The sequence below is a fragment of the Aythya fuligula genome, chromosome 10 (genome assembly GCF_009819795.1).
Source record: "Aythya fuligula isolate bAytFul2 chromosome 10, bAytFul2.pri, whole genome shotgun sequence".
In the NCBI taxonomy this organism is placed as follows: Eukaryota; Metazoa; Chordata; class Aves; order Anseriformes; family Anatidae; genus Aythya; species Aythya fuligula.
The window spans coordinates 17,597,054-17,621,174 of NC_045568.1; the positions used below are offsets into that span (position 1 = coordinate 17,597,054).

The following is a 24,121-nucleotide window of genomic DNA, read 5'->3' on the forward strand; positions in this document are numbered from 1 at the left end:
CGTTTATCTCTGGATAAATCTGAGGATTTGGCCCTACCTTTGAAAACCGGCCATGTACCTTCCGGTGAAGCCTCTCCGAGCTGCACAGCCGCTGCTCCAACAGCTCTTAACCAGCGAGGGCCCAAACACACGGCCAAACACAGCCCACCCAGGCGGGCAGGTTTGGGTGGCTCCATCCAACCCCATTTTACCGCATTTTCACACCCCACCTGCAACCCCGAAGAAGGAAGGCCCTGCCTTTGATTCTAGGCATGGTGAACGCCACGGTTACCCACTGGGGAAGGGACTTCCAAAAGCTTTCTGCAGAGGAACTCCACCACACCACAAAGCGCCCCGTTGAAAACGGCACCCGAGCCCCAGCGCAGCGCGGGCACACATCCTGGTGGAGGGCTTGAAACGGTTCAGAATTACGGCCTATATATCCACTCTCTTAACTCCCACCGTCCAACTTTTTCATGTAGCTAGTCCCTAGTAATACTGGGAAGCAAAGGGCATGCAGCACCAGCAATAGGCTATTATAGCCCACACTTTATTACCCATTACTACCGAGGTCATTAGCGGTAAGAGTGATTGTACCGGTCTTAACCTATTGATCATTGTAACTACTATCATTTAATCCCGTGTTGAATGTCTGGAAAGCTGCTAAAGGCACACAAGAGAGAGTGCTTTAGCGATGAGAAATATAGCCAAAGCTTGGAAATTACACTTTGATTCATAAAATCTAGCCAGTGGTTTAAATCAATAGTATTTAAAACAGTCATGTAAGTTCTTAACTACAGCTCTCTAATATTTATGGGTCCCTTTTTGAGTGTATTCAGTCAAAACTAAACTTTATTTTAGATACTGTACACCACACTTTACCTTACATTAGATAAAATATATTTATTTCTGATATTTTGCCTGATAGTAAATGAAACCTAAACTGAAGGCTATAAATTAATTTTAGATTTTTATCTCTCAGATGTCAAGCGAAATGTGTTGCCAAAAAAAATTACAAACCAACTTTGAAAATGGCTTAACTGTTTAAGTACATGAAAACGAGTGTGTTTTATGAGTTAACAATGAATCACAGAAGGCAGTTTATGAAGAACTAAAATAATTCTGTCTTACTGCCTTCGGGGAGTTGAAGTTCAAATTAAACTACTGGCAGATATATTTAAAGAATGCTAACTTAGCATGCAGAACAGAAATCAATCTTTTTTTTTTTTTTTCAAGTTGTTTATTTCCATTTTCTACATGAAACATGATTGTTGTTATTGATATGATTAATGAAGCACTTCTGGTATTGTTGACTGATAACAATAGGGTGTGGTAGATACCCAGCTGCATGCAAACCTGGCAGCAGAGGTAAAAATACAGCTGCAATTTGGCTTTCGGAGCTGTGCTAGTAGAGACCTGCTGACATGCTAATACCAGCAACGGCAAAAAATGTCTTTAATACTCACAATTGTTTTCAGCCACTTTCTCTGTCTCCCGGGGTCCTGCCTGCTATTTCTCCGGCTCCCCCAAAGCCTTCCCGTCCTCTCCCCAGTCCCGAGCTCTGCCAGCACGCCGTGTTTTGGAGAGGCTGACCGAGGCAAACTTGCACAACTTGGGCCAAGTTCACCTCGAACTTCACAAGGGAGTTACAGCAGGGATGCATTTGTCACTCCTCCATACCACTCAGACAAGGGTCACGGGGATGAAAATGATTTAGACCTATTTAATCATCTAGTTCCCCCATTTTCCCTGATATTAATATAATTAAATACTAGCTAAATAATTTCAAGTAGTTTAATCTTGTATGAAGTGGGGGAAAAAAAAAGAGAAAGAATGCCTTTTTCACACAACGTGCCTTCATTGCTGGATACGGTGATGGTCTTGTTAACTGTTAGCAGGCATGCATGGAAGATGGGGAGGATTTCCTTAATTCATAAAGAATAACTCTGCCAGAAAATCCTTTTCTCCTGTGATGTATGTTCACACTTGATTTCAGTAAGTCCTCGGAGCAGGCACCTTGGATTTCCAAACAGCAATTCTTCAGATAAAGATTTTGTGATAAAAGTTAAACGGAGCACAACACAGCCGAGCACAGAGCAAGTGGCTGAGGAACAGTTAAAAATGCTGGACTGCCAGAAAAATAGATACAGCTAGGCGAAAACAAACAATTCACTTGAGCTGTCTTATTAGAAAGCTATTACGTGCACTACTTTCGCAATATTAAAAAAAAAATCACAATCGAAACAACGCAAAACAGCTTTGCTTGTGCCCCAGGAGAAGATAAACCCCGGGTACCCTGGCAGAGGGAAAAGCACAATGCCCCAAACCGCAGCAGAGCCCAGCGACAGAAGAAGTGCTGAACGCAGGACCCGCATCCATCCTGAGACTGAAACACTTCTGACATAATATTTCAGCCTCCAAAATAACAACCCAAAACTGCCGCTGAAAGAATTATTCATGCAGAAACTGCAATTCCGTTTCATTATGCAAAATGGAATCTCGCTTTTAGACTTAGTTATTTTGCCATGATACTGCACAACACATTAAGACAGGTACTGTTTATTACATTAATGTAAAATCAGCTAAGTAGTCTGTCATTAGCATAACTGTTCTCTCCGTAACAATGCAACTCCCTATAAAAAGAGGGGGAAAAGAGCCTCTTTAAAATTAAATTAGCATTTTATGGTTATAATTTTGTTTATTATATTTTATCAGTAGGAAAGATCTGCCTTTGACCCACGGAAGGCAGGGAGATGGGCTATGCTGACATTCCCCGGCATGTCAGGATGTCTGCTCTCTTCTGCATTCTCTTCTAGCTAAGGAAAAACGGGGATATTTTCATATTTGTTTACAGAATGAAACATCTGATCTTATCTACCACTTCTCATGCATACCAGGTTTCTCACTAAGTGCCAGGATAATTGTTTCTGCTATAATAAATACCCATTTAATTTGCATAAAAATATAAAGTTTACATAAATTAAATCCTTTCTACATCTAACATTTGTCAAATACAGACTAAACCGGAATGCACACCACCAAATACTCATTTAATAAGCTGAGTGAGATTTCAACCTCAAGATTATCACCATCATTTTTCACGTTTTAAGAAGTTATCATTTTTGTTTCCCGCTCCACCGTGAAAGGAAAAATTACAACCTGCTGTACATGCTTCCTAACAGCGGTGATATTTTATAATGGTTCGGTTTAAAAAAAAAAAAAAAAAAAAAAAAGCTTTTTTTTTTTCCTAGAGTTTAGGAAAGGAAATGTTTGCTCCACATATTCTGCCAAAACACCCTGAAACAAACCAAAAGCCATCCTGCTCAGAAACACCCAAATTACCCCTCCAGCCCTTGAAAACCCCTTGAAACCTTCTCTCTCCCCACCACCCTTAACACGCTGAGACTGATCATCATGTCAGCCTCCTCGCATCTGTGTATTAATCCACTAATACATTAAGGAGAGCTTAATTAAATAATAAAAGGCGGTGATTGAATCAGCAGCGTTCAGCACGCCCGGAGTTCTCCGGAGCAGGCGGTGCTGCAGCGAGGGGCTCTCCTTTCCTCTCCTCTTTCCTCTCCTCTCCTGTCCTTTCCTCTCCTGCCGGGGCAGCCTGGGAGCAGCGGCACAGCTCGGACCCCGGCGGTGCTGGGGCTGAGCCCCCTCTTTGCTCTGCGCTGGATTTCTCCTGCGAGAACCAGCCGCAGCGCTCTGGGGCACGCGAGGAGGCATCCATTGTCCTGGCCAGCTGAAAAAAATTAGGAAGCTATTGGAAAAAAAAAAAAAATATTCACCTGGTTAAAGCACGCTGCGTGTTTCACGTAGGAAACGGGGGAAGGCAGCTCCAGCCCTGCTTAAACACTCACTGAGGCTCTGCCACTTCGGGTGCGAGCGGAGCCTTTCTCACAGTTGTAAACTTTATTTGCTTAAAACGTGCAGTTTTTCACACCTAGCGCAGACACCTACAGCTGCACATCGCAGCTAAGCACAACGGTGCAAATTAGATTCTAATGAGAAAACATCAGTTGCTTCTTTGACAATCTTGCCATTCAGTGATTTACTTCTAATGAAGACGCACTCCAACCAGCCAGCTCTCCGTGTTAAAGGTCAAAGCGCCTTCAAAAAAATGCCTCGCAAAATCAAGGCAAATGGGAAACTCGCAAAGAAACCTTCTCATAAAGTGGCGTGGCAATTAGAGTAATTGTGCAAAAAGCCGTCTTCGGTAAAAAGTAAAAGAAATTAAGCTGCCACTACTGTAACAGGTTAGATGAAAATCAAAATTTAATGTATTCTCCCTTGTGTCATCTTGTTTTGTCAAGACATCAAATAGAATTGGAAAGTACAAAATAACAAGCCCTTGAGAAATCACAGAAGCCGACCTTTTTGATGTTGTTGGTTTACCTTGTTCTCAGTTATTTGAACAATGATGTTTCAGATTTAAGGGCAAGATAAAGCTTAAAAATTAAAACCCGTTGTCAGTTTGGGGAGGGGGCTGTTGTCCCTCCAAAACAGCAGAGCATCTTACCTAATCAGTGAAGGCAAATCCGTCCAAAACTAGTGCAAGGAACAATTAGCAATCCCGCTTATTTGCTCAACACTCAGTCTGTTTTTAATACCATTCATTCAACTTCAGTACAACCTACAGATCCTCCTTCTAGCGGAGGAAACTGTGCTGGAAAGGCTAAAAATAATAAAAAAAAAAAAAAAAAAAAAAAAGAGGAAAAAAAAAAGAAGGAAAAAAAATAGCTGGGGAAGAGAGATTTGCCAGTGCTGCTTCTCTCCAAAATCTCTACACGGCCACTTCAGACCTGCAGAGGAGTGCATGATGCATTTTTTCCCTTTCCTTGTAACTGGAAAGCGAAGCTGAGCAAGTAAGCACCTTACAAAAACAAAACAGCACAGGACATTTTAACTCAACTACAGCAAAATAGTTTCCAGTAATGCAGTTCTGCTTTCAATAAAACAAACAAACTGCTTAAAACCAGCCAAGCCTTTCACCAAACAATAACAAATTTAGCTTATGGTGTCAGGACTTTCCCACAACCGAGTTTCGCAGGTGTTGATAAAACTGCCCCTGCTACCGCTTTTTTTTCCTAGCAAAGGGGGGAGAAAACAACATCAGCGAGTTAGCTGGCTGCCGGGAAACATTTTGGTAAAGTCAGTCCAAGTTGCGGAGGCATCCAGCACAGGTCTGCCTGAAGCAGCTCGAAAATGACTAGGAAATAGAGAGCAAGAGCGCAGGAGAGCTTTGTAACTCCTTCAGGTCCTGAACGCCAGAAGCCTTCTCCCTTACCTTTCCTTCAGCTGCCCAGGGCATGCCATCACAGATAAGGGAACCGAAGCCTTTTACGCTGCCAGAGGAGCTCGCGTAGCTCCGCTATTTTAAAAACGACACGACTGTCGAGCAGCATCAGTGCTCGAGAGCTGCCAGGTTAAAACGCTGCCTAAGCCATCGCTCCAACCGCTCTGCATCACTTCCAACGCCTAAAAAAAAAACCCCTAGCACAACTGTTGCGACCGTTTCCTCCATTACACGCGCCTCGCACCAACTCAACTTGCGTACACGTCAAAGCCCGCCGTCCATTAGCGCAAGAATCCATCTGTGACCCATTACAACCCGGGGCCGGCAGGTGACGGCTCCTGGCGCTGCCCGGTCCCGCTCGCACCGCTCACAGCGCTGTGCCGGTGTCCGCCGGGGGCGCGGAGCCACGCACGCCTCCCGAGCACGCCGGGGACCAGCAGCCGGAGCACGCCGCGACGCCCCCGGCTCCCTGCGAGCAGCCAGCTCCCCAGGAAGCCCACGCTGCTATTTCATTTCTCCCCTGTCAATTCCGTTTTATTTATGACTTCTCTCTAGTTCGGCTGAGTGACTGGTCAGAGCACGTCTCCAAGCTCCTCTTTTTTTTTTTTTTTAAAGCAGGAATTATGCTGCCTAAAAAAAGGGAGGGCACAGTGGCACGGCAAAGTGTACGTTAAACAAGGGGAAAAAAATAACAACTGTAGCAAACAAAATAATTTCAAAGCGGCCCTTCCTATCATAAGCTTTCCGATGATTTATGGTTTACCAACTCAGCAAGGTTACGCAACGCTGCATGCCTTTAGATGCATTATTTGAGTCAGTTGAGATTTAATTAAGATCACAGCCTCCAAAATCCCTGTCAAATGAAAATTCACAAAAGACAATACACTATATATCCTCATGCAGATAGTCTCCATTCCACGCTCTGGAATAACATAAGTTAATCCTCGTTTCTATGGTGGCAGACAAAAGTTCACTAATTTTGTTTTCTTTTGACACTTGTGTTGTTTTCTGTTTTATGTCATGCGATCATTCCCTTTTGGGAAGGGAGGGGAGCTGATATAGGGGGAGCGAGCAGAGAGCAATATGTCTGAATACGGCAGCAGATGTATTTTGACATTCTCACAGCCCTGCCGTGATGTCATCAAGTTTTCATATAATTAACCCCTGCCAGCGAGAGCACCATTGCATGACATCTGCCCACTGGGAAGCGGAGGAAGGAGTCGGGGACAAAACACACCAAGTGCCTCGAGCTTGCTCTTGTGCTAAGATCCCAACCAAAACCCCAAATCAGGCTGGGGCCGCAAACCTGGGCTCCCGACCCCGCGGGCAGGCTTCGGCAGGGCCTGGGGGGCTCAGCAGCCTCGCCTGTCCCCCGAAACGTGGCCAGCACACGCAGCGATGCCTCTTATAGGGAAACTGTGAGAACTTTACCTCGTTCTGGGGTACTTCTGTCCGCGTTATCTTAATATCTGCTCGCTTATCTCGTGGTTTAGAAATGACAGGTGCTAGCGGTCTTTTGTTTGACAGGCCACTACACAAATAACTGTCTTGCCTGAAAGGGCTAATGCACTACTAATGAACAATAAATCAACTTTGATTATAAAGTGTCAGGCCAATCAGTTTGCAGCTCGGCTCCGCCACGCTCTAGGCCGAGGCAGCTCCTCCGCCTGGCCGGGCTTTGGGCTCCATCCCCGTGGCCTCCCCGGGGAGGTTTTGAGGCAGGAGCTCGACTCCAGCCCCCTCAGAGCGGCCCTCCGGCGGGCTGGGAGAGGGCTGGGGGCCACCTGCGGGGTCACCCCACAAAATCTGTCCCCTCCCTGGCAGAAGCACGCTCTGGCACCACATCCTCACAGCGACGGGCGCTTGAGGCCGGGCTGCGCGCTGAGGGGCGCGGGCAGGAGGCCCTTGGGACACCGCAGGGGCGCTCTGAGGGTCCCTGCGGGGTGTTTGGGGCTCCACAACCCGCTCCAGGACGGGGCCCGGCGGCGTGAGGCAGGGCCAAGCGGCTCCCAGCCGGCCCCGGAGGGCTCCCCGGTGTCGCTCGCAGCGCAGGGAGGCGAGCAGCCCGGCTCCAGTCACTTTTTTTTAATTAGAAATAAAACTTCGGCGGCCCGCAGCCGGCCGTTCCGTTTTCGTCAACAGCCCTTAGTCACCGCGGGTGATTCACGTTTCCTGCCACCAAACTTGTTTGCGTTCAAAAAAGCGCCCGGGACCGCCGCCACACGCGGCTGAAGGGCGGCGGGGGAGCGCCCCGAGCCCCCCGCGCTCCGCCCCGCGCCTGTCGCGAGCGGAGCTGTCACGACAGCGGGAGCCGCTCTCCCTCGCTCTTCTCCGCGAGTTTCGGGCTCCCCCTCCCCGATTCACACACACACACCCCACACACACACCCCACACACCAACAACCCGGCCCCGGGGCACCCACCTGGGCTGAGGCGGCGGCGGCGGCGGGCGGCGCGGGGCGCGGCGGGCCATGGAGCGGGCGGAGCGGCGCGGAGCCTCCGCGGGAGGAGCGGCGGCGGCGGGGCCCTGCTCGCGGGCTGGCGCCGCGGAGCCCCGGCGGGCGGGCAGGGAAGGAGGGAGGGAGGGAGGGAGGGAGGCGGCAGGGAGGGCAGGCAGGAGGCAGGCAGGGAAGGGAGGGAGGCAGGCAGGAGGCAGGCAGGAGGCAGGCAGCCGCCCCGCCCCGCCCTGCGCCGCCGCCGCGCACAGCCCGCCCCGGAACGGGGCACCCCCGGGCGCGGCCTTCCTCCTCCTCCTCCTCTTCTCCTCCTCCTCCTCCTGCTCTTCTTGCCCCTGCCGCTCGGCCGAGTGTTGAGCCCCCTCCCCGGCTGTGAGGGCTGTAGGGACGCGGGGTGTCCCCGCACGGAGCTCCGCGCTCCCAACTTTCTGCCCGCTCCGGCCGAGTGCCGCCCCCCTGCACAGCGCCGCCAGCAGCGGGGTGCCCACAGCGGGGAGGGGGAGAGAGGGAAGGAAAAGGGGGAAAATAGAATAGAAAAGGACAAAATAGAATGAAATGAAAGAGAACAAAATGAAATAAAATACGAAATAAAATATAAAATAAAATAAAACTAAATAAAATAAAATAAAACTAAATGAAATAAAACAAAGTAAAATAAACAAAGTAAAATAAAAATAAAACAACATCAAGAAGCCTCTGTCAGGAGCCCACACCAAGCCATGCTGCTGCGCCCGGCCTGCACACAAGCACAGCTTTTCCCCCTCTCCCCTATCAAAGCAGAGGGGAGTCAGTCCCAGGGCACCAGGATGCTCAAAGCCAGCCCGGGATGAAGCCCTCAGCCCCATAAACCCCACACAGCCCCACAAACCCCTCGCAGCCCCACACACCCCACAGAGCCCTCGCAGCCCCGCTCCCTGCCGCTGAGGCAGCCGAGGCCTCGAGTGTGGCGCCGGGCAAGGCCTGGGCCCGCGGCACCTCAGCACCACGGGCTGACAGGGCGGTGTGGCACACAACCAGCCTCAGGCCCCATCAAACACTTTTTGGGTAACTCTCTTCCCCAAAAGCTCCCGCACCGTTTGCTGTACCGCAGTGGCAGTTCCCTCCCACTGTTTCAGCCTGGCCTTGGCATTTTCCCCCGCTGTCCGAGTGATGCCGACGGCTCCTTCGCACGCACGCAGCTGAGCCCGAAGCCACCACGCTCCTCAGGCAGGCGCGTGGTTTGTTTGCGGGCGTCAGGGGCTGGGAGACAATGGCCCCATTAGTTATGCTGCTAAAGAGCCGCACGAGAAGCCAAGACAAAGGACCCAATTTGCTGACAAGTTGTGATCTGATAGTAAATGGGATGCGATACGGATTGCCTCCCACCCTAAAGTGTTTTCGTGTCAGATAACAAATTTATTAATGGGATTTTTTTCAGGTCACAAAAATGTGACCCCACCCTCTTATGAATATTTAATAAGGGACTAAGGGCATCTTTTCCGAGACCCTAAATCTGCCAGAAACAGCCCAGATGAATCAGACACGCCGGGCTCTGAAAGCAGCAGGCCCCCGGCAGGTCAGCAGGCAGAGGGCACGGGCGCCACGGCCCTGCGTGTGCATTACGTGGGCGCGCGGGGAGCAAACAAACACGCACACCCTCCAACACTCGGGACGTTTAATAATAGCACAAACAGGTAATGCATGCCACGAGCTCGTAATAATTACTGCTTGCGCTAAGAGAATCCCTCCTGTGCCGGACTTCAAAGCAATCCCAAGCAACCCCGGCTGCTTTGGGGAATGCATCACCAATATGCGGGCTTGCACTTTTTGGTGGCATCTCTCACAGACCACCTCCTGTTCCCTGGTTCGGGTGAGAAGGGCAGCCCTGTGGCCATGCCACCCACCGGCCCAGAAAGCTACTGAGCTGTTTGCTTTTCCTCAGCATGGACCTCTCGCTGCCCACTGAGCCAGTGCTCTCCTTCTGCCCTCATTGCCAACCTCATGCCTGCGGAGTGAGCTCCATCTCAGGACATTTCTAACCACACCAAGGGGCTGTGTGAAGCTCAGGAAGCTGCTCTAGGCACTCGTTCCCCTTCCCGGGGCAAAGAGCAGCGTGACGTGGCGCTGCCAGAGAGGAGCAGAAGCACGGCCCCAGCTCTGGCACCGCCAGCGCTCCCCAGCCTTGGGCGAGTCACCCGGGGCATTTGTTTTCCGAAACGGCCGCTCCGTCCTGCATGCCCTGCTTTCTGAGAAGTGCTTGCAACATCGCTGGCCGAGCACTGCCCGCACGCTCACCATCTCAAAGGCAGGCGACAGCCTCCTCACCTGCAGAACGGGGAGAACCCTGCTCGTTTGGGGATCTTCTCTAGGCCAATATTTGCAAAACACTTGGAAGCTGAAAGGTGCTGCCTAAGCACTGAATGCTGGCCACAGAGTCTGCAAGCAGTATTTTTAAAGCATTTTATGCCCTTTCATATAAAAGCTTCTTACCTGCAAGCTCAGCCAACATCTGCTCTGGGCTAAAAACTTCGGTCTATTCCCTTAGTAACGGAGATGGTAGCACTAAGTAGGGTCACTGTGAAATTTAACGCAGTTCTCAGCCAGCAAAATATTTTAAAAGACCAAGAAGGACCATAAACTCCCACTTTAATTCCATTCAATTATGGAGAGCCATCACAGACAGAGACAATCAGATCTGACACGGATGTTCAAAACAGAAGACATCCACCGACACATTAAAAACAACAGGGAAGGAGCGTGGCGGCTCCTGGGCTCTGCAAGATCTGATCCGAGTCAAGTGGCAGCATCAACACCTAGATTTAAAAAAAAATCACTGTGTACAGCACGGATATGAGGCTCCGAGGTCCAAGCCAGCGCAGCAGGTTAGGATTGCTGCTGAAGATGAGCGTGGCACAAGAAATGGCTGCGCTGTGCCGCTGCCTCCGTGCACGCCTCCTTCGCCGACTGCCACCGGCACCCAGCCCCGCGGAGCTGCACGCGGGCTGCAAACGCAGGCAGGGAGGGGCGGCCGGTTTGAAAGCCAGCTGCTGTTTGCAGTTAGAAGGGAAAAAAAAGGCGTCTCGGATACTATTCCCACTGCTGGATCCCCAGGCCCATTTTTGTGGGGTTAAATCACATTTTCCTGTTTTGAGACTGCTGCATTTTCCCTTGCTGCTGTTTGAAAGACCTACGAAAACAAATGGGGAAAACAACTGACTAAACAGGAAACAGTGAAACTTATTATCCACAAAGTGCTGAGAAAAAGTACTAAGTAAACATTTTTTTTTTGGGTCGTTTTTATTAATCTTAGCTAACACCCTCATGGTAACATATTTTCAGGCAGAAAAGTGAATTTTAGGCTGGCGGTGTCTCTGCCAGAAGAGAACACCAAAGCAATTAACATTTCAGAAATGTTTGTGTCTGTTGCACTTCTTTTTCATGTGAAACTGTCATTTTCCTTATTGCCCTGCAGATCCTGCACGAAGAAGGCTCTTTAAATCCCCTCAGCATTGTACAATGGTTTGAATTTCACTTCGTGGCATGCTTTAAATTACCATTCACATCTTCATTTAATGCATCATTTTATAATGCCAGTGTTACTAGTTAATTTATATATACACAGCAGGATGTGTCAACATTCAGGTGAGTTATGAATATGATTGTGCAGGAGTTATGGAAGGCATTTCTGCAAAATTATGGTTCCCTCTAAACATAAAAATATTAATAATGAATCAAACATCACAGGTAAACAACAAATTTTATATAATTGCACCCCCCCCATGCTTCGAGATAAATAAATAAATAAAAATGGCAACATTTTCGCTCTGCATTCATATTTGATTGATCTTAATAAATTGCCATCTCCTTTCCTAATAAACTGTAATCTCTTGTTTCCGCCACAAAGTAAAATTTATTAGCACACTCTTCTACCAGCAGGTCTGCATCACTCACAGCACAGTCTGCAAATTGTTCCAAGTACGCATGGGCATTATTCATAAATTATTTTTGTGCCCCAAAGTACACAATATATTGAAAGGCAATCGCCGCTAACTGTTCTCTGTTACTTTCCTTAATTATGTGAGATAGCATTTATGTCACGTACGGTAGAGGAAATGCCGCAGTTTCCATTAAAACTCCATTTTTTTGCCACGGGTTGAAACACAGCGCTCACACAGCGAAAACCACAGATGCCTTCCGAGGAGAGGAAATACTCGAGGTGCTATCTGGTAGGAGATGGCAACACCTCTGCGTTAAAAGAGCAACCACTGTATACCAAAATAACCTGCTGGGCATGACAACAGTTGCGGCTCCAAGAGGAAAAGTAGGTGTTTTGTCATGATGTTAAAGTTGCCATGGTAAGAAAAGAAACAGAATGAAACATCAACAAAACAAACGTCAATCACGCGCCTTCGCCCGTGGAGCATTAACTCGTCGGCTCCTGGCCACGCCAAAATCATCGCGCCCTGTGCTCCCGGGTGCCCTCCCTGGGCTGGGCAGGGACAGCGGGTGACAGGAGGGGACACGTGTGCTGCCTGGCCCCACAACCAGGGGACTGGGGGTTCTTCACCTCCCCTGACAGCCGCCACAAGAGAACATCTCTGCAACACCGGGCCGGCAGCAGGGCATGTACGCACCGCTACGCACACCCCTGTGCCATCGTGGCGTTGCAGTACAATGGGTCTGAGGAAATTTGGGTCCTTTGACGTGACAGCGCCCATCAGCCCGCTGCACAGCGTACTCACACACAGCCTACGAGTGCTGAACTGTGTATTCTGGCCTCTTGGTGAGAACAACCCGGAGTACCGCCGGGCATCTTGCCGTTTTTCACTCCCTCTGTTGGGAACGCACGGCGGCGGATTTTCAATAAAACACCTCCTCAGCACTAATGGGCCACTGTGCTCATTTCAATGGTCCCCGAGGTTTCATGACACAGTGTATTTAGCTGGCTCATAGTCCAAGTTTTCCTCCAACATTAAAAGATACATATAAATGGAGACCTCCTGAACCACCCTGCACAGCGCGGTGCCGCGATCCATCGCCTATTCCCAAATAACCAATATTCGAGGACAGGACATATATCAGGACATCCTCCTGTCACAATCCTTTTCTCTCCCCGAGCCACAAGAAGAAAGATGAGGCTGCAAAGCAGCGGGTGTCCGAGCCAGGAGGGATGTGGAAGCGAAGGGAACCGGGTTCACGAGCCCCAGCAAAGAGAGGAATTTGTCTGTGGCCCCTGCAAACAGCTTTGCATTTGCATAGGAAGAGAAAGCGATTCCCCAAAAATCCATCTCTGTGAGCAAAGCTATGCTTTTTGTGCTGGGTACGGGGACAACAACGCGTCGGCACCAAACGTGGCCACTTCTGGGGCGGCTGACGGCAGCGGCTGCGCCACGCGGGGCTCCGAAGGAATGCAGGACACCTGAGGCACCAAATCCTTCCCTCAAATGAAATTGCAGGGTGATTAAGCAGAGAGAATGTAACTATCCAAACTGTAATTTGGCCGGCACAATGGATCTAACACCCTTATTCTTGGGAGGAAAAAAAAAAAAAAAAAAAAGTACTGTATTTGAAGTTCAAAATCTAATTAACTATTTGAGAAAAAGAATTCTGTTTTAAAAAGAAAATTCCTAACAATATAAGGAGAATTAGTGCCAAAGTTTTTGAAGAACCACATAAAACGGTATGAAAAACGTATGATATTGTAATAATGGGAATGACTGGATTTGCTCAAACGTTCCTTATACCTCATAATACAAGAATAAAATACAGTGTAAATCCTTCTATCTACATAAGTTCCCCGTACAGAAAAATCTCTCCTTTAATAGGTTTACACCTTTAACATGTATTAGTTTGGAAAAGTCCTAGGGTATAATTACACATCTCGGCTTGGCACATTAATAGCTGCTCCCTTCATTTACTGATTTCTTTTACTGGTCAATTTGCTGGTTTACTGCGTGCTCTCGTTGCTGTGTTTCGCAGCAGAGCCGAGCTGCCAAGCGGGATGGGACCGAGCTGGCACGGGCTGGGCACGGCCCTGGGGACACCGAGGCTGTCCCAGAGCCACCAGCACGCAGGATGCCCCTCGGGGACGTGCCACTTGCAGCCACACGTGCCAGTGAGCCGCAGGGCTTGGCCGCCGCGCAGGGCAGGTCGCGGAGGAAGGGAAGCGGCGCTGCCCTCGCTTCCTCTGCAATCTGGGCAGAAATAACGCCCTCCGAGCCGAGCAGAAAGCCAGGCGAGCAGGGCATCGCTGGGGCTTCCTGCCACCTTGCCGAGCACGGCTCCCTCGAGGCCGGCGTGGCCACCGCGTGCCCCACAGAGCCCAGAGGTGTCCCCGTGCCCAGAGGCGTCGCTCGGTTCCTCCTTTCCTCCAGGCCTTCCCTCTTGGCCTTGCCCCAGAGCTACATCCCCATGGCTCCTCCTGCAAACCCCGTCCTTCCCGCTGTCCCCACGTGCTGTCCCTGCCACCAAGTGCCACGGCTGGCCCACCTCCCCTCCCCGTCCCTGCCCACGGAGCAGGCTGGAAGGTACAAAAACCTCAGCTCCCAGCCCTTGCTCCACCGCACACCATCAAGAGGAGTCAAAGAGATGCCCTTCTTCATCTGCCACCCACTCCCCGTGGGTTCCCTTCGCATCCCAGCGCCAGGCTCAGAGGGGAGGCTGGCGTTCGCAAAGCCCCCGTCCAGCTTTTACGGGTTTTTCAGCAGTTTTTAAGAGGGTTTTCTTGTGTTAGAGCGGAGCCATTCATTTAATGGCTTTTCAGCACTGCCATTATAAACCAGAACTTCTCAGGTGTTTATTACTCAGCTTTAAAAATTGGCTCTATGCTGAAATTTGGCAAACAAAGTGTCAGCCTAGGAGAAAATTTTATTTTTTGCCAATTCTGTGCTTTAAAAAAAAATAATAAATGACCCCGTTTTGGCCTCCATAAAAACGCTGCTTTTGCTGCCTCTGTGACACTGGTGAAGTAACAAGTCAATATTGCAATCCTGCCAGCAGAGCTGCCGTGATTTAATGCCTAAAATTGCTTTGAAGGTGAAGAGTGCTATTGAACTGCTAATTATTAACTATTATTACTGATCCTGCCACACAACAAGGATGCAAAGAGAAAACAAAGGGAGCATGAATCGTCTCTGGAAAAGCAAGGCAGAAAGGGAGCGAGGGTCTGGTGCTGACAGGGACGAGCCTCAGCTCCGCGAAGGAGGCAGCGCGACCCGATGCAGAAATATTGTTGTTCATTTTCCAGGCCGGCATTTCAAACACAACAAAAATACCAACGGCACCACGGAGCTTGCTCCATGCCTAGGATCCAAACCAGCTTTAAGCCCGGCTGAAGGGGAGCTCAGCAGGGACCTCACGCTGCGCAGCCGCAGCCAGGAGAAACCTGGCCGTGGATTCCAGCAGGACAAAGCCTCGAGAGTGCTGAGGAGGGTGACAGGGGCAGCACAGGGCACCCTTCTTCCATTACCTTCTTAAGGGATCGAGGTTTCAGAGAGGATATCATGCTGGGAGTGCTCCTTCTTCCCAGTAAGGGCAGGCTCCCACCCGGGAGGTGCCCCCCGGCGGCGCGGTGTCCGAGCAGCCCACCCAGGGCACCGGGGCCGCTTCCCAACGCAGCAAAAAAGAGCAAACAATTTATCTTTCTGGCAACTTTCTGCTTGTCTAAGTGGCAGCTATTTAAATACAATTAACAAGCAAATGATTTTAAAATTACAATACATTTAATAAGGCAGCATCACAAACAATTTGCATCTCATTAAAGGGCTCCAAGCGGCAAGGAGCAGCCTCCCCAACGGGCTGCACGTCACGGGGGAAATCCAGAGCCCGGGGACAGCTCCGGCCACGGGCCAGGGGCCAGGGGGTGATGGCAAGGAGGAGCAGCTCGGCCAGCAGCCCCGCAGGGAGCCCTGGCCACAGCTCCCTGGGTAAGGAAGGATGCCACGAGCCAAAGCCTTGATGGAAGTGGGTGTAAAACGAGGAAGGAAGGAAGGAAAAGGGTGGGGGTGTGTGTGTGTGCGCATGTGGGATGGGCACGTTTTAATATACATTGGTGAACAAAGAGTTTAAAGAAATTTCAAGCTATTTGCTCAGCTATATGTGTCAGTTGGAGTTTACTGATTGTGCCACCACAAATCTTCCGAGATTGCTGCTGGGTTTGGACGCACACAAATTCCCAGGAACCTCTCGTACAGCAGTCACATACCAGGCGTGCAGCAGGAAAACACTCACACAAATAAGAGATTTAAAAGCTTCCAACACACTTTCACCCTCTGTGATCTCCTGTGGCGGGCACATTTCACCTGGAGGACACAGCAGCACTTCCCAGGTCACCCCATACTTCTCCACGTCCCTTCAGAGACCCGCTGCTGGGTGTGCAGGGGATGTTGCGGTGCTCTCCGGACGGGGTTACATGGGGAGTGCTGTGCTGAGAGCCTCCTCCTGGTCCCATCCAGCAGTGGGATGCAGACACAGCTTCGTGCAGGTGTGGGCAAGAGCCAGCAGCCTTTATGTCGATGTAGGGAAGGCAGCTGTGCCATAGGGGAGGGCTCCTCCTGTTCTGCCCATGGGGGAGAGGGATCGGGCACGGCTGGTGGAAAGCAGGCAGGAGGGATGCGGTACACGAGGGCTGTGCTCATAAACTCCTAGGCCAACGAGGCAGGCAGCTGGCCAGCCAGAATTTCAGCCATCGGAAGGCTTGAAGGAGGTGACTTTCACGAGAGGTTGTCCCTAAAAGAGTCCCTTTGAGTCCCTTTTCACAATCCGTGTGAAATGCTGGCACCTTCTGCTAGTAACACACGCCCCGACCCCACCTTCAGTCCCAAAGCTTGCTCCAAGGCACTTTGTAAACTGAAAAAGCGCAGTCAGTGCTTGCTCTCAAATTCAGCACGGGTTTTGCTACGACCTTTTACTTTCTGTGCCTGAAATCCGACAGCCTCTGGAGCTGCGTGTGACAGTTGTTTAATGCTGCGCAGCACCGTTATATACAACACTGGCAGGAGAGAGCGAGAAAATAGTTTACAATTGAATCTGCAGAGGAAATTTGGGTAAGTTCAATGTAATTATCCATTTGGAAGCTGGCCAAGGGCCGGGACTACTCAAAGCCACGAGGGCGGCTGCAACGAGTGACCAGCTTTGCTTGTCCCTTGAAAGGCAGCACCTCCAAACTGCCCCGTGGGCTCTTGCGAGCGCTTCGTCGGGTCAAAGCTCTGATGTTTTGGGGAGAAACCTGCAGTCCTGCTGGTGCTGGCACTGCTGGGAGAGCCGGCAAGGCTACCAGCAGTGGCACAGCCCTCCGATCTCGGTGCCATACACCTCAGAGCTTGGGGACCATCCCCCGGCATCCCCAGCAGTGCCAACCATGCCTGATACAGGCACCAGGACTCTTTCACATTATCAGAACAGGATCCTACCTAAATTGTAAGCGTTACGGTCTAAACAAAGACAAAATAGTCACTGCTGTTTTAGCAACCAGACTTGCAGCTTCCCTCATGTACGCACTCTTTTTACAAATCTTTTTAGCAGGACCCCGTCCGTGTCTGCCAGCACGCTATCTCCGCGACCCTGGATCTGAAGACAAGTGTCTAAGCACAACAACGATCACTTTCTATGAATTACTGAACATGTGTAATTCATTTATCTGTAATATTGTGCTAAACTCAGCTCCAATTAAACAAATGAAAACACCTGCTTAGCACACATAGATCTTTCCATACCTCAGGGGAAGACCCATCAGTGCGCTCTGTAGTACAATCTGGCTTGTGACACTACACTAACAATGCAGAGCTGGGATTTCTTTTAATTTTTTTCTTTAAATGTACATAGGCAGGGAGATAAAAAAATACTGTGAGATTTTGGGGGAGGAGTAATTTTTTGTTAATATTTCTATCTTCAGCATGTGCAGCCCTGCACTGTTCAACCAGCCATCGGGGGCTTCTCACGGTGCTGGGCTGAATGATCAGACCCGAGGGCACATGTCAGAACAAAACAACCTTAAAATGCACCTAACTGGCCCCAGACCTGATGATATTACAAAACGGGGGTGCTGTGGGCACAGCTGGGTGGTTTGGGAGCTGAAGGTGCTCCGCTGAGCGCAGCAATTGCCGCCAGGAGAGCCTGCTGGATCCCCACCCTGCTGCATTTCCCATTCCTTCCTTACCTGCCCGCAGACACTGCGCTGTCAGCCAGGTCCCCGTGAGGACACGGGCAATTATCCCTCCTCTCCCGCACCTCAGCACGGCCCCGTACCAATTGCTCCAGCCCAAACTGCTCACACGTGAGCCATCTGCAACACCTCTGCTGCTCTAACTGCTCTGGCTGGAGAGGCACGTTAGGAAATTCAATTTCCTGGCGTTTGCAAGTAGAAGCACTTTGGTGGCAAAGCGCAGAAGCGAAAGCAAGGGCATCCTACAGGTGTATGGCGAAAGCAGCCAGAAATAAAAAGCGCCCCCATGCCTGCTGTATCATCACATCCCAGGCCTAAGGCTGCTCATGGCTTTTTTCTTTTTGCTTTTTTCAGCAAAATCAAAGTTAAAAACCGAAAGTGCTTTTTGGGTTGGTTTTGTTTTTCTTTCCCTCCTTTTATTTTTTTTAAGGCAGGGTGGTCCCCTCCGCTCCCTCCTGCCGAATTAGCAACAAACCAACAAAACAATTTTGCAGCTGTCACTGCTGCTCTGATGTGTCCACTGTGGGGCTCTCCCAGAAGAAATCGGTCTGTTTTTCTTCGCAGTAGACACAGCTGAGCGGAGGACTCGAAATGAGCAGGCTTTCCAAGCAACAAGCGCAAGGAAAAAATAACAGCGATGGAAGCCATAAACATACCTTCCCCCGGAGGGTCAGCTGTGCGCAACGGGACTTAAAAATACCTTGGCTATGTTCGGTGCTATGCTAATGCTCCTGGTCCCCGAGAAATCCTCAATATTTGGGGGCTGCTTTCCCGACACCGCAGCCTCAGGGCCTGTCCGGGGTGGGTTTCAGGCATGGAAATTGTGCCCATCACTACCTTAGGGTGAAACCAGCATGGTCGGCTTTTGCTGTACGGTAACTCCATGGATTTTCTGCTCAACGAGGCCGCTCGAGGGTTAGCAGTTGCCCGCCAGGAGGTACTCGCTGTGTGCAAATCAATTTGGGCAGCACCCGGGACGGCTGTCAAACAGGAAGGCAACCAGCGCCACCACAGCCTTCTCCCTCCTCGTTTTAATTCTTTCACAGAATATTTCTACCACTTTTCCTGATGAAGAATAACCCATCTGATGGCCCTCCTCTCGTTTCAAATGCTTATCCGATCTGCGAGGTGTAACGCCACCCAGGGAGGTCAGGATTCGCAGGAGCCCAACAAGGCTCCCTCAAGTGCTGCTGCTGATGGCACAGCGGCGAGTTGCGACGGAGGGCGAGAAATCTGAAATTTAAATAAACTGCTTAAAACCTGCAGGCACGGGGGGAGATGCGGGAGACCGAGCGACATGGGACAATCTTTTAACCCAATCAACAAAGTGCTCATTGTTCCAGTCTGAGACAAGTAACGCAGCAATAAATATTGAGCCAAGGAAGTTAACCTGTACCCACAGCCTTTGAATAAACACTGAAGTTAAAAGTAAAATCAATGCGAGGCCTTTGGCTCTTGCCAACTCCTGCTTTACTTATTCTTGCTCGGCCTCGTTTTTACTTTTGGGGATTTTCTTTGCCTTCCCTCGCGTTATTCACACTTCCCTTTTACACCTCCTTATCACACGGCAAAAGGACAAACAGAAGGAGCCGCCAGCACCCAGCCCCACAGCACAAGTGGCCGCTGCCGGCCCTCCTGGGGGCAGACCCAAGGGGGGAAAGGGGCCGAGGCAGCCCCCGGCCCCGCACAGCCCCTGGCCCCAAACACTCCCATCAGCTCCTGCCTCTCCTCCAGAGCTTTATCCCCGGCCGGCGAGGCCGGTTTCCACGGAGCGCATTAATTCGAGTTCGCTTTCAAATCACACTTTATTCATTTGAGCATTATTATATTCCGCGGAAGCGGGCGTGAGCATCATGCAAAAGGTATTCTGGTCCGCAGCGGTGCATACAGCTGTGTAGGCAGAGGAATATTTGTTTTCCAAGTAATTTGTGCACATTCACAAAATTACAGCTGTCTGCAGTTCTCCTGAAATATCTGCCCTGCTGTTTACAAGCCATAAAATATAATCTGTCTTTTGTAGGGCTCCAATTGGTAAATTTGGAAATATATATATATATATATAAAAGTGCATGTATTTTTTTTTTACACTTGGGTTGGCTACCTCCCGTTACAGGCTGCTTGGTAAGCCTGGAGAACACCAGCACTAAGCTGAGGAGCTGCTGCCCCGAGACACGAGCGGGCACAGAAGAAAGACCTCAGGAAACAAGGACCCAAAGCACAACCCAGCTTCAGGCACCAGGCTGCTGCTTTGGCCCCAAGAGCTCACACAGGGGGATGAGGCTGGGGCCCCCTGCCCCAGCACAAACCAGGAATATCCCTTGGGCCCAAAGTCTTGGTGAGCAGCCAGTGCACAGAAACAAACATCCCACCAAGAAGTCACCGTGGGGCTGCTCGCTGCCGCTGTACAAACCAGAACGGATCTCACTGGTGCTAGTGGAGTGACTTTGGTGCACCACCAGACACAGGAAACCAAACCCAGCTCCGCGGGATGCCTCGGCTCCAGCGCACACCCTGGTGGCTGTCACTTAAACCTGGGACAAATCCGGCCCCAGCTGCTCCCAGCGCCGCAACACATCAAAGAGGTCCGCCCGGCTGCACAGCTACGTAGCAAAAGGCTTGAAATTGAGATATGCCACTCAGGTTAATAACTTAAACCACAGCAAGGTATTATGTGAATCCCTACTGCTCAGAAAGTACAAGCCGTAAGTGACAGGCCTGGCAAGAAAGGTTTCATAACCACACAGACCACGTTAAAAATCCTCCATCAGCGTGCCTCGCCGCATTACTTACACGCTGGCATTGGGCATGATCTGTGGAGCTGCAACAGGACTCCAGTGACGCCAGGCTATCGAGGACGCTTTTCCAAGCGGCCACCGGGACCGAGCTCCAGCATCCGCGACCTCGGTGGCTCCAGCACGGGCACCCCTGGCTCCTGCACCCAGGGGGCAGCCCCAGCACCTCCTGACGTCCTCCTGGCCGTCCCCTGCCTCCCCTCTCCACGCAATTTCCCAAGTTTGTCAGCTAGACACGCTAAAGCCAGGATGTAGATTTTCCAATTAGTCTCTGTTTAAACATCTGTTGGTAGACTGCATTTAACATTAGTTATTTGAGCAAAGCACAATTTGATTAGGCTGTCTGAAACGGAGCCAAAGTCTGCAAAATAATAGCTCAATTAAATTTTGTTTTGCTTTCATTTGTCTTATACTTTCCTGAGTGTGATACAGTTGCATATAATCAAGTAAACTAATTCCTTTCAAAATGAGAGATTTCGGTGCCTTTCCCATCTTCTCTCAAAGTTTATTTAATAATCTATTCCATCTTCTCTATGCTTCATCGAACTTCATCTTGACGCAGAGTACATTTCTTTCTAGTGCCTTCAGTCTACTTCCATTTTCTAGGCTTTCACTGAACTCGGATTACGCGCCATTAATGTTCCACCTTAACCAGATTAGTAATTTATAAAAGGCAGATTACATTTACTGGGAATATAAAAACATTTCAGCAATGCAACAGTTTTTCCTTTGCACACACCACAAAGTAGTCTGCCAACCTGACTGCACAGCTGTAAAACTGTCAAGCTCCACAGCCAAATTCAAAGGCATTCCCAATTGTTTCACTGGTTTTAGTTTCTAAGTTTCTGCTTATTCTGATATGTTGCACTTGTTGCCCTGAAACTTCAATATTAGCTCTAGAGATTTAAACACATGAGGCAAACAGCTGCTCTCCTCTGCTCGCACAAGCTAGATCAAAATGCCTTCTTCTCCGTCTCCCTTGCTCTTCTTTTATTTTATTTTTTTTTTTAAGCAAATTGCTATAACTCAAGTATTTCTGGCAAAGTTGACGGTCTCAGGGCAAAATTCTGCTCTGTGATCATCGCTGCAGATTTCTCCAGCGCATCCACCTCTGGGCTGGTGCACAAGGAGCACCCGAGAGCCTCACCATGCTAAGGAAACTGCTGCAAGGATTAAAATGAAAAAAAAAGTCACAGCAGTTTAAGCTGATATGTAGATGTGCGTATGATTTAAATTTCAACATTAAACATTTAAACACACTTGTGTTACAATGAAAAAAAAAAAAGTATGCATTCTTTGAGGGAAAAGCTTCTTTTAACCTAGAAGAGTGTTGATTCGCGGTACTTTTTCCTTCCCGTTTTTTCAACATACTTGTTGCCAAGTGTGAACACAAAGGGACAAGCTGAAATAGGTGTCTGGCAGGCTCTTCCCCGCGCGATGCTGAGAACCACCAGCCCTGCTGCTGTCGTTCAGCCCCGTCGCCTCCAGGCAGCCCGAGCGCAGCCCCGCGGCCGAGGCAGCCTTAGGCGTGAAGGCTGCTCCGGTCTGGGCGAGTTCAAAATGGGATACGTCCTCTTTCGAATGTAGAGAGCGACTAAATATGACAACCATCTGATGTATGAAAATTATTCACAACCAAAAACAGACAGTCTGGAAATAGCTGGGATGACTTCATTTAGACAGAATTACCCGAATCTGTTTCTAATATACGCAGTACACATAATAAATTTTTACAATATGACAAGGAAAACAAACTTAATAAAAGTTCCTGATCTTTTGTTACACAAGCAAGCTATGGCCATGATATGTTTATAATATTTTGCCCATGATCTCACAGCTCAGAAACAAAAGCTAAGCAACGCACCAAACAGTCCCTAGGTATGACTTCACCTCCCCGCGACCGTAATTACACGGATGCACACGCTGCCCCAGCCTTCCTCCTCCCACCGCCATCGCCGCGGCCGCCTTCGACAACTCCTTGCAGTGCTGCTTTTGACTAATCGTTTCCTTCTCTCCTTCTCACAGGCACCATTTGACTTGGGAAACTGCAGATTTCTATTACGAGAGTTTGTTTTTTCCAATTACACCAGGACTCATCTGAACGGTAAGAGATTTTTAGCCTGTTTCCTTCACTCCTGGTTATTTGACAAGTGCTTGAAAACCCTGTTATAAACAATATCTGCAGGAAAACAGATGATGTCTTACGATCACAGAAGGTAATTTTTTCAAGAAGCAAACTTTTTGAGCATTTCCCAGATGCACCGCGTCAATCTTGCTGCGTTCTCCTATCTCAGCTGGTTTCCCAGCCCGGGCACGGTGCCAGGCGGGCCGGACTGCCCCTGGTTGTCACTTCTGTTCGATGGCACTTGCACCCACTGCTGTTATTCCAGGCTTCAGGAAATTTTCTAACCGCTGGACAGGCTCCAGTGCTGTGCACTAATAAGTTGCAGATTGGAGAGCTCGGAGGGCGCGCGCCCATGTGTGTGTGTGTGTGTGTGTGTGTGTGTGTGTCAGAGCAGTGCCACGGTTTGTAGGAGGAGGGGGAAAAAAAAAACACAACAGTAGTTCAAAAATGCTGCCTACTCAAATTGACAGAAAAGTGACCTCTGCACTTCATCAGAAATTCCTGCAGACTTACAAAATAAAGGAGTTTGCTTTTATCACACACAGTAAGACTCATATGGAAAAATGGAAACACTACATCACTTGACCTCAGGATGCCCCCTTTTCAGCCACAGATGAACATTATGTATAAAAATTGTAAATCAATTTGAGATGTATTAAAAGAGATTCTCTTTTTCTGTATTAAAGGTAATACCTTTTAATCTCTAGATTTATTTTGTAACGTAGGCTAAATGAGGAAGACTTAATTTCTGTAACTGAGTTTTGTTACTCTTAAAGTCTATTTAGCATCTCTGCGTGGTGTTCACATAATTTCCTACACTTTGCTTGCATCAGGAAATAATGAGCAAGCATCACTTACCCAACACTGAGTCACAAATATTTGCCTACATTAGCAGAGCATTAAGAGCCATTTCAAACAACCTAAGGAAACTGTGTTAGCCTTTAAACTGTGATTCACTACTTAGAGAAATTAAGAAACTTTCCTCTTTTAAAGGCTAAAATCAGCTGTGCAACCTCCTTGCAATATCATTAGGTCCTCGAGCAGACTTTCCTCTCAGAGATCCCAACACAATAGATTTCTTCACTTAATGAAATTACTTTTGAAATTTTCCTACACTCAGTGTTGGGTACTTTGAAATTTCAATCTTTTCACATCCTTGAACTCTCATCAACATTTTTTTCCAGACTGTGTCAATAAAATTGATTACTTGCAGTTCTGAATTCTGTTCTGCACATGGAAATAAAACAATTTGTTTTAAAGTATTTTCTGAAGAAAGCAGAACTTGGCAATCAGATCTACTAGATCAAAAAAGACACACCGGGGGAAG

At 49.1% G+C, this 24,121-nt stretch overlaps 1 protein-coding gene across 2 annotated transcripts in view; it reads right to left on the bottom strand.

Annotated features, from left to right (window-relative positions):
* FOXP1 (forkhead box P1) overlaps positions 1-24,121 on the bottom strand; it is a 360,388-nt gene that overhangs the window by 73,974 nt on the left and 262,293 nt on the right. The window contains exon 1 of one of the 2 annotated variants that reach the window (XM_032194301.1): positions 7,704-7,725. The exons of the other annotated variant lie outside the window; for it this stretch is intronic. The gene's annotated coding sequence lies outside the window, so the exon portion shown is untranslated. Of the gene's footprint in view, positions 1-7,703; positions 7,726-24,121 lie in introns of those variants that run through there. 2 annotated transcript variants of the gene reach the window in all.